Source organism: Zalophus californianus, chromosome 5 (assembly GCF_009762305.2).
Source record: "Zalophus californianus isolate mZalCal1 chromosome 5, mZalCal1.pri.v2, whole genome shotgun sequence".
In the NCBI taxonomy this organism is placed as follows: Eukaryota; Metazoa; Chordata; class Mammalia; order Carnivora; family Otariidae; genus Zalophus; species Zalophus californianus.
The window spans coordinates 46722614-46733773 of record NC_045599.1 but is presented as its reverse complement, the minus strand read 5'-3'; the positions used below and the strand labels follow the sequence as shown (position 1 = coordinate 46733773).

At 44.2% G+C, this 11160-nt stretch overlaps 1 long non-coding RNA gene across 1 annotated transcript in view; it reads right to left on the bottom strand.

The window, feature by feature from the left end:
* Nucleotides 1-8930: 8930 nt before the first annotated feature.
* Nucleotides 8931-11160, bottom strand: part of LOC113929637 — a 58011-nt gene continuing 55781 nt past the window's right edge. The window contains exons 8-9 of the long non-coding RNA XR_003522269.2: nucleotides 9632-9706; nucleotides 8931-9002 (exon numbers count right to left, since the gene is read on the bottom strand). This is a non-coding gene — a long non-coding RNA (uncharacterized LOC113929637). The remainder of the gene's footprint in view (nucleotides 9003-9631; nucleotides 9707-11160) is intronic.

Here is an 11160-nt window from a genome sequence, read left to right as displayed (position 1 = left end):
CATTCTGACTTGAAGGCCATGTAAAACTGTGGGTCACCCAATTAGTGCAGAGGGAAAAGAGGTTCCCCAAAAGAGGTGACATGTAATCTGAGTCCTGAAGATCCACGGATTTAGTCAGCTCTAGGGATGTAGGCCTAGGGAGTGGAGGGGGCAGGCCTTCTAGACTGAGGCAAAAACATGTCAGAAAGGCCTGGAAGCAAAAGACAACCTGGGGTTTCATGTAACCCAGAGTGTCCAGATTACAGAGTACAAGTGCTGAAATTATAACAGTAAATAGGGGCCGGATCACACAAAAGCATTTGGCTTTAGACTAAGGGAGATGGGGAGCAGGTTTTGAGCAAGAGGGTAAGAAAAATCAGATTTGAGATTTAAAGAATGCTTAGAGGTCCACTCAGGAAGCCTGTGATGTAATCCAGGTTTGAAATGATGGTGGCCTCCTTGACCAAGGAGGTGGCCATAGCAATGGAGAGGAATGGACTAGGTCAAGAGAAATTAAGAGGTGAAATTGGGAGACTGGGTCATGAATTGGATGGGAGGAAGAGAAAGTCAAAGATGATCTTCAGGGGTCTGGTTTAGGTGCTTTGCCGGATGGAGGTGCTGCTCCTTGGGAGACGGTAGGGTCCTTGCTGGAGTGAGGGGCTTGGAGGAGAAGCAGGGCAGATGCCCAACAGGGGGTTGGATATATGGCACTGGTGCTCAGTGGGGAGACGGCGTGATTTGAGTGTTGACTGAATATGGTTAATAACTGGAACTGTGGATAAGATTACTCGGGGTGGGGGCGGGGCATGGATGAGAATACCAAAGGAGAATATGTTGTAGAAGAAAATGACAGGAGTGAGGACAAATCTCTGGGCAATCTCAACATTGAAAAGGCACCATTTTTGGTAGCCGTTCCAGGCCAGCAGCCTGGTCTCTAGATCTCCACACCAAGACACAGGTCCCTGTGGAGGTGGCATGGTGTTACCTATCCTGTGAATGAAGAACGTATTACAACAAAAATGGAAAATCTACAAAGGAGAAAGAAAAAACAGTTTCTTAGTATCCTATCTGCCTAAATTCTGACCAGCACCTGTTTGTTTTCCTGTGTTCATCTGGGTTTCTCCAAGGACCTCATAATCAATGCTGAGTCATTCCCTGAGTGTTGAGGGTCCCCAGGATTCACCTCTGGCTTTTGTTTCTGTGACAAGGTGAGAGTTAGTGTCATGCTTGAGGCAAACACATGCTGAGAGTGAGGGGCCACCGACATTTTAGCTCGAGGAAGAGCTGCTCAAAGTATATGAGATCAATTTCAGAAGGATTATTAATATTGGACATTTCCTGCTAATAGTCTGAAAAGTTTTCCTATTTTAGGCCCCTTCAATCTGTTATTTCTTGGGCTTGTTTTGAAAAGCAGAGCTCAGACTTCTTTTTGAGAAAGGGTGGAATTAAAATTCAGCAGATTGTTCATGCTGTGTAAATAAACTCCTCCCCAGAAAGTGAAGTAATCCTTTTCCTCGGAGAGTATAGAACTACTTGGAATTACTTACTGTTGTCCTCACATGCACAGCTCAGTCTTTGTGGCACCTCTGCTTTCTTGCAGGAGGAAATCAGTAGCTGTTACCTTAATGTATGTATTTTTACTACCCCATCGGAATGTTTTGGGATTTACAAGTAAATATTTCTTGATGTGTGATCTCCCTAAAGCAAATGCAAAAATGCTATGATCTTCATGAATCACATGGATCCATCAGGAAATAGAATATGTGGTTAAACTAGCAAAGAGGGCAAGCACTGTAGCAAATACTGTCATTCAGTAATCAATTGACACCAAATGAGGTTTCCCGTTATTTTGTGCCCCTCCCCTCTCATTTCTCAAAGTTGGAAGATTGCATATTCTCCTATATGTTATCATGTGAGGGGCCCAAGTTGGTCAAGAATAGCATTTTTTCATATGCTTTTCCTCTGAACAACATGGTAGCCCCCTATTTTGTCTTGATCTGTTAATCTGACACTACTTTATACAGGAAACATAGGCAAACACTCTGCCTCCTATTTTTTGGCCTTTATCAGACTTCCGTGGGACTTTCAACAAGAGCTGATATAATGCAGTTAGTTCTGATCCTCCTGAACATGTGGGAATGTCATCTTCAAGGCCAGCAGGCTCGGGCCACAATGTACTCTTTTATAAACTGAATCACCACACACTCTCGGTGACAGTAATTATTCTCATGGGAATCATGTAATAACGAAAGATTACATTGCTTGGTCAGGGATATTTGGCCAAATACCCAACAATATTATTAAAGAAAAGACATGACAGCATACGTTTTCTAAACAAATTAAAAAAATAGTAATATTGTTCTCTAGCTTCTATAAAATGAACCTATTGTATTGTTACTTCGATTACACCAGGGACCCAAATGCCGTACAAAATGTACTCATGGAACATGAAAATGTAACTCCAACGTGGTGTAAATTTGCTCTAAAACTAATATACGGGTGATAATAAACATTAAGCATTTAACTAACAACAATTTTGCTTTTTTTCTCAGAATAGAAAAGCTTTTTGGTGGCACTTTGGAAGACTCAGATTTCTTTAAAACATCTGTCTAGGGAAATTTGAACTAATTTCTTTTATTTCCCTTTCGTAAAAATTCCCATTAGTAAGCAAATGCATTCAAAACCATTCCCTTGATCTTGTAAGTATATTTTATAAAAATCTCCTCAGCTTTTCCTTTCCGTCCTACAGACTGGAAGTGCTGGAGTGGGTGTCCGAATGGTACACAGGAATGAAGGCAACTGGGAGGTTAGGGCCGCGGAGTTTGGCGAGGGGCTGCCTGTCTGCCCTTCTACTGGGCACATGGGGTGGGAGGTTGGGCTTCATATCCTTTCTGTTTCTGACCCTGTTTCCAGGGACATATTATAAAAAGTGAAGCCTTCCTGAATTTAAAACTGTAATGCAAAGAAAGAATGATGTTTAAAATGCTAGTTTTATGACAAATCACAGCATAGCGCTCTTCCTCTTCCAAAACCAAACAATTCCTGCCAAGCAAACCACCTACCCCAAATTCAGTCATACTGCATCCTTACATTTCCTGCAGCACCTTATGGTCATATCAGTTCAAAGTCACGCTGAGAAGATAAACATCCCTTCACCTGGTATGGGCAGGGACCCATTCAGTTTGCCTGATAGAACTTTGCTAAGACTATTTTCTTCCACATACATTTAATCGAGTCATCGGATAATTTAACTTTCTCTCTTTCCTCATCTCTTCTCTGACCCACTTCTCTATTTCCTTCATTACTCTTAAACCAATTTTGGAGAGAAATTTGACACGTATCATGACTACAACATCGTCAGCACTTACTATGTGGCAGGCACGGTGCTAAGTGTATTATATGTGGAACTGCATTTAATCCCCACATAAGTTAGGGATTTTTAGTTTTACTTTACAGTAAGGAAACTGAGGCTCACCAAAGTTCATTAACTTGCCCAAGATCAGTCAGTGAGTAAGTGACGAGGCTGAGATTTGAACTCAAGTCTATTTCACTGAGAGCCCATGCTCATCGTAACTACCGTGCAGGGCGATCTTCCTCCTTGGCCATTGTTCTTGTCTGGGTCCCTTAATATTCTCATTAGGCACCTCTGGCTGCTGAGATGTCCCTCTTTCCTGTGGCAACTCATGCTTGGGACCTTGACTCATATTCTTCTCCACATTCAAACTGACACTCACTTATTCAGCACATGTGATTGACTACTTCTTTGTGCAGGAAAGCCCTCTGAAACCAGAGATCTCCCAGGGGAAAACAAAGCTCCCTTAGAAACAATGTTCTAATCTGGATTGCGCTGGAAGAAACTTAAAAAGCCCTTGTCCTCCCAACTTCTATTCTTGGATGGGTTTGGGTCTCTAGTCAGTTCAGAAATTCTTTATCCTCATTTAGACACTTGGAGGGAGTGGCTCATTCCAGCATAGCCCACCCTCATTCTACCCATAGCAGGTCCCCCCTGGGCTCCACCCCCAGGCCTTGCAGCAGGACAGGACAGCTGTGGGGCCCACGCTGCATAGCAGCATGCGTGTGTGTCCCCAGACAGGATGTGTTCTCATCCTTGGAAAAACCTCACGGCTGCTTCCTTGCTTTGGCCACATTCTTTAGCTAAATAAACCTCTTGGGTACAACTAAGACATTCTGTGCCCTGAAACTATGAGTGGTTTTGAAAAGTGACCTCAACTGTTAGATTCCAAAGATCGATGCTTCCATGCCCACTTACAGTTATAGGTAGCAAAGAAGTCTTTCCCTTTGTCCATTTTTCCCTCCAGCTACGTGCAAACACACTGTATTTTATTTGTATTCAAGGTGGCTCAAATTTCAAGTACTAATTCTTAGGGATAGTGATCTCTAAATACATGTAGATGCTTCCGTCTACATATTCAGGTGGTGAGTGCACAGTTTCTTCTATTATTTACACCTTGCTTTAGCATATTTGTTATCATTGGTGAACCAATATTGATACATTATTATTAAACAGAGACCTTAGTTTACATAGGGTTCAGTCTTGGTGTTGTCCTGTTCTGTGGGTTCTGACAGGTTTATGATGTCATATGTTCTCCATTACAGTATCGTACAGCAAACATACTTTTACCTTTTCTGCAACATCATAGAATTGGCCAAATGGATCTTGATCTCCACGACAACTCTGTAGCTAGGTAACATTTATTACCCTCAGGATAGAGGAGATACATTCAGAAGGTGGAATGATGTATTTGAGGTCCCACAAATTGAGGGTGCCAAAGCCAGGACCAGAATGAGCTAACAGCATGGACGGTGGCCGATCTCAGAAAGGGGTTAATTGCTGAGGACACAGACTGTGCGCCCTCAGGGGCCCTCTAAGCTCAGGCACTTTATTTTCTAATGGCAGGTAGAAGGAGGAAGATTGCACATCTTCAAAGGAGACTGGCTGTCTGATATTTGTTAGGCGAGACTCTGAGGTGACTTCAGAGACAATGGGTCCAGCGCCCCGTAATTAAGAGGGAAGGCCAGCCCCTGCCAGTCTGACTCAGAAGGCTTACTGAGTCATCCTGTGTGTCCTCTCTGCTGCTATTTATGGTCTTCCCAGTTGCTGATATTTGTTGGTTAAAGGCTCACACAGCCCGTCTTGCCTAAAGCAGTGTCGCTTAAAGGGTGTTGAGAATAAATAGGGTGACAGGTGTTGTGGGAGAGTCATTTTTTTTAAGAATCTTTCATAGCTGAGTCTTTTTTAAAGCTCTCTATGCTTAAAATACAACTATCCTGAAAGAAAATGAAGGCAGAGTCCGTTTCTGGACAGAGCTGCTGAATGCTAAGACTTTCTGGGGGGTGCTGGCTTTGGCAGAGGGGCAGATCGGCATCAGCGAAGCTGTTGATGAGGACAGCTCAGGAAATCAGGGGAACGAGACAATGAGAGGAAAAGACTGGAATGCTGTCACTGAGGCAACTTAGGCATGTTTATCACCAGAAAGAGACAATGGTGACAACAGAACCCTCGTAGGCCATGATAGTCTGAGTCTGGTGAGGGACAGATGGCTCATGCAGATGGAGTGACCAGAGAAAGATGAATGCAGGGACTCTACCAAGGTGTGGGCAGGCTTAAGGGAAGCATGCTGGAGCTAGCGACTGCAGGAACCCATCAGCACACCCAGAAGCAAGGGGTGGGGGCAGCCATGGGATCCCAGAGGGAGCTACCCCTTTGGGTCTTTGGGTAGACGAAAACAGAGCCACAGGGAGGGACCTGGGCAATGAATAACCCACCCTGTTTTCTCTCAGTCTCTTATCTCCTGCTGATGACTCCCGTTGGCCAAATTCCCAAATAAGACATAGACCCATGGAACCCGTATGATGCAACCCATGAAGGTCGGTGTCCTGGGCCACCAAGCAGGCTAGACAAGGGTGGAGAGAGGACCTGGAGGACTCAACACTAAACATCTTCGTACAGGGAAGAAGGTTAGGACCACATTTTGTTGAAGTCTGATTTCTTTAGTTTATATTAATAGTCAAGATATTCAGTGCAGAGGAAAGCAGAGCCAAATGACGGAGTAGACCTGGTCCTGATGACAATGTTCGTGTCCCTGGATCCAACCCTGCCTGAAGCTATAGCCCCCTGGACTTCTCAGTTATGTGAACTGATAAATAACCTTTTTTGCTTTAAGTTAAAAAATAGTAAAAATATTAATTTAATGATTAAAATATTAACTTGAAATGTATTAAACACATAGTTTAAACTTCATTGATCCCTTGGTCCTTGAAAATTCTGAAGTGCCTTTTTAGAAGGATGACTCTCTCCCCAAACCCCTACTGAAAACCACACCTAAGAAACAAGGCAAGGGAAGATTGTGTTAAAGTTGAGGCGTACAGAAAGCTTCATTAAAAAGCCACTGAATAGTTGAAGAGAGGGCCCCAATTTGCAACTAGATTTAAAATTTTTGTATTTTCTCAGTTTGCACAGAGATTTAGCTTAAAGATTTCCATTACTTCATTCAACAAACATGTACTGTGTACTCCAGCCTTGTGACTGCAAAATGGCCTATCCTGGTCTGTCTCCTTCTGACAGCTCAGTCCCTCCTGGGACCCCAGCCACCATGAGTAAGACTGATGACAGGTGGTGAGAAAAAGCCTCTGAGGAGGTGACATCTGAGCAGACATGTAAAAGAAATGAGGAAGGAGCCAGCCATGAAGATCCGAGGCAAGAGCAGTGGGAAGAGCAAGCTCACAGATCCAAAGGTTTACTTGAAGAACAGCAAGGGGGGGAGGGCCAAGGATGCGTGTGGGAGAGCCACCAGAAGGGCTGGTTGGGCACCCATTCATATAGGGCCTTGTAGGCCATGATAAGAAGTTTGTATTTTATTCTGATGGTGATAGGTAGTGAATTAGAAGGCTCTGAGCAGGTGAGGGAGATGATAGAATTTATTTTCTAAAAGATCACTCTAGCTGCTATGTGGAGAGTTGATTCTGGGGGAAATGAAGGAAGGAAACTGGTTGGAAAACTATTACGATCGTGTTGCTCAGGGATGCTGGTGACCTGGAGAGGGGGACAGAGGGCAGCTCAGTGTTTGAGGGTTCCAGCCAAGTGGTTGACATGGATACACCTTATATGGATACTCACACTTGTGGGGTTTTTTGCTTTTGTTTGTTTGCTTTTAAGATTTACTTATTTATTTGAGACAAAGAGAGAGAAGCAGAATGGGAGGGAGCAAAGACGGAGGGAGCAGAGAGGGAAGGAGCAGAGGGGGAAGAAGCAGAGGGGGAGGGAGAGGGACAAGCAGGCGCCATGCAGAGTGCGGAGCCCTTCCTGGGACTCAATCTCACGACCCTGAGATCATGACCCGAGCTGAAATCAAGAGTCTGACGCTTAATGGATGGAGCCACCCAGGAGCCCACACACTTGTGTTTTTAATCAAGGATGACTTAATTTTCTAAAAAATGGTTTTCTTTTGTGGAAGGAGTTCAGGGAACTTGCACCAGTTAAGAAGCACTTATTACTGCTGTGGAACTTTTCTTGTCTCAAATTCACTCAGGAAACTTATTAAAAAGACAGATTTCCCAATCTCCTACCCTTCTGATTCTACCAAGCCTACAAATCTGCATTTTGTGACCCAGACTTTGAGAATTACCAGTTAAGAATTTAGCAGCATCCCCTAGTGGTGGCTATTGGAAATTGCAGAGGTAACAAATTTCGAGTACGGTACTTTGAATTCTTCATGTATATATTTGTTATAGGCAAAGTAACAATCTTTTATGCTCATCCTAGAGATAATTTCATGGGAGTAACCAAATGGGGTGGAGACTCCTTCAATGATTATCTGGAGAGAACTCTCAGATGTATTAAGATAAAAAATAATTGAAACTTTGTAAGTAGTAATTAATTGGCTATTATGAAGTCAGACAGCAGTAATGGCTCTGAACTCACAGCCCAGCTGATTATTAGAGTTCTGTAAGATTAGAGTATTTGCAGCTGTGGAGGTAAAATAAAAAGGGTGGCATTTTCCAAAAGTTATAAAAAGCCAGCACTCACTGAGGCAACAGAGCTTACACCAGCCGTGGAAGGGTAGCAGTACCATCCCCAGGGGAACAAATTTCTTTTAACCACTGCTCCAACTAGGCATGAGTCACTTCTTGTTGAGAATTTTGTTAGTTTGTCATTTTGGATTGGAAATTGCTCCTCTCTTGCCCAGCCAACACTAGCCTACCTGGTCACTGCTGCATCTTTGCTTGACGGCTCAGATACCTACCTGTCTTCCCTGGACAGTCCAGAGAGTGGGACAGAAGGCAGCCCAGTGGCTGAGAGTTCCAGCCACCTGAGAAAATATTTCAAAGGGAAGTCTGCATGGAAGTCATGTTGGCTGGAAGAAACTTCCAGCTTCAGAGTTTCTTTGTTGGTTTGTTCCATTGTTTCTTCGTAATGGTTACTCTCAGAATTCTCCATGCCTATTCATCCCGCATTTCCAACCCCCCTCCCACATTTTCTCTACTTCAACACAGGCTCATATTTAAATTAGAAGATCTTTTAGTATACAGTTCTCACATTCTAGACAAGGCAATTGAGATGTGAGCAGAATGACTTCTCCAAGGCTAAAGGGGAGCTAGAGTCCAGGACCACTCCTGGTGGCCCCATAAAGCTCACAGGCCAATGGGACCTGGGACCAAACAACCCCTCAACGTCTGCTTGGCTTGTCGCTCCTCCACCCTTACACATGCTCCCTCACATCTGCGCGCGCGCGCGCGCGCGCACACACACACACACACACACACACACACACACAGAATCTCTCTTAGTTTTCTTCTTTCTGCCACCCCCTTTCCCCCTTTCCCATCTGGCCAGCCAGCAAAATATGAACATCTAGGGAAATCAAACCTCTCCTTTAAAAAAAATTCTTTATTTGAAAAATGACAAACCCAAATGAAGCCTCAGGTTTTTAACCTTCACCAACTAAATTATGCGGTGTTTACTTGTGTTACGTCATCTTGATTTATTTCTGTGGGTCAAGCCTCTAAAAATAAATAAATGAATAAAAGGTTTATTAGTTACAATCCAAAGGAGAAGAATCTGAACAAGGAAATAGGAAACAAAAGGAAAGGTGAGCCAAAAGATTGCATAACTAATTAAGAGAACACAATACAAATCGGGACATGCCCACATGTACTTTTCCATTTAGAAACAAACCTAATGACAGTGGCACGTTCTTTTATTTTTTTCCTCAGGACTTGCGTGCCGGGCTCAGAGTGCATCTGGAGGAAGGGCCTGCCCCCTAGTGGTGCCTGCGGAAATGTGCAGGTACATGTGCCCAACTCAGGGCTGAGGTAGCCCAGGGATACGTGCTTGACAAAATTGTATTAGAAGGAATGCTTCCGCTGCTTTCCAGTAAATACAGCAGGTGGAGACACACACTGGAAAACTGGAACACGGTCAGCCTTATTTCCATTTGGCTGTTAGAAGATTGCTAGGCACCCAGAGTTAGTGAAACTTAAGTTTGACCGTAATTTATTTGTGATGCTTCCTATGTCCCGCTTGTTTTTAACTCTTGAAAACTGTTAAGATCTGGAGATTTTAAGCAAATGCCATCTTCACATCCATTGCCCCCCACCAAACACACACCATTGATTCCTATTAAATACTTACTTAGTGCAGAAATATGGGGTGACGTGGTGGTGCAAACGTTAATGAGACACGGATTCCCTCCTTCAAATTCACCCTCTGATTGGGAGAGAAGGTGTATTTGGACATAATTACAATACATGGCAGTGATACAAACAGAGAAAAAAATTATATATTGATTATATAATTATTATGCATCAATTTTATATATAATTATATTGTATTATATGAATATGATTAACTTAATATAACATGTAATATGTTATATACATAAACACAGAGCAACTGTGGGCCGAGCCCTGTGCTAGGCATGTCCACATTTCATTTAATATTTAATCACAACAGTATCTTTTAACAGAAGAGGAAAGGGAGGTTTGGAAAGATTACATAATTGGCCCCAGTTCACATAGCTATGAAATGGCAAAATCGGAACCAGAATTCAGGTTGTCTGATTCCATCTGTATTTCACTTACCCTCAGCAGACTTTTACTGAGAGTCTACTATGCACCCGGTGCTGTGCTAGGGGTTTGAGGTGCAAAGATAGGAGACCGCTGTCACTGGCCTCAGGGTTCTCGTTCTGTAGGGGACTGGGTATGTGGAAAAACAATTCAATTACAGTACGATACATGAAATAATGGAAGTGTGCACAGATCGCCTTCTGAGCAAAGCAGCAAAGACCATTCATTGCTCAGGAGCACTGCTTCCTGTCGTCATGCAACCCTGTTACGGGGTCATGACTGAACTGCCCAGAAGCCTGCAACTCGGCCAAACACAACCAGCTTCAGGCCTACCAGGGCCTCTGGGGAGGCCTAGTATCGTCATTCTGCCCAACAGCGGACTCAACTTACTCACCCAATCGACCACCTGTCATTGACGGTTTCCAGGGTGAGAAACCCAGAAAACTACAGCACCAGAGTAAAATTAGGGAGAAACAGAAGCAGAGGTGACAGGTGAACTGGTCAGAAGCAGAAGCAGGGAGTCCAGAGAGAGAGAGGAGCTGAACTGTGAGTCTGGCATCATCATAGGAAGAAGGAGCCGAAGGTCTCTTCTCTCAGGGCAAGTCTGTTTTAGTTCCTTCCCAGGGTTCCAGGGCTCCCCGCGGCTGGACTATGGAACTGCCTGGCTGATGCCTGTGCTTCTTGCGGCCTTACATGTCCTTATGTCACCAGAAGTGTCTGAGCTCAGCCAGGACTGGGATCCTGCAACATAAAGCCTAAGTCCTGCGGTTCTGACGTGGCTCCGAGAGCGCGGGAGGCGAGGTGGCTGGATGGGGGGAGGGCACTCAGCAGAGGCCTCACCAGGAGGTGACGCCCAAGCAGAGTGTTGAGATCCACGTAGGAGTTTGCCAGAAAGACAGAGGTGTGGAGGGTGCTCCAAAAGTTCAGTGTTCCTTCCAGCACCAAGCATGACTGGTAGCAAAACTGTAATGTCTTGGTTCTCCTTCCAGGGAAGTGACCAGAAATTCTCTCTTCAGGAACGCCGGCTTAGAGAGAGGGCAGTGGGAAAGGGGAATTTTCTCACTCATGGAGGCTCTACGTCCTGAAGCCTGGTGG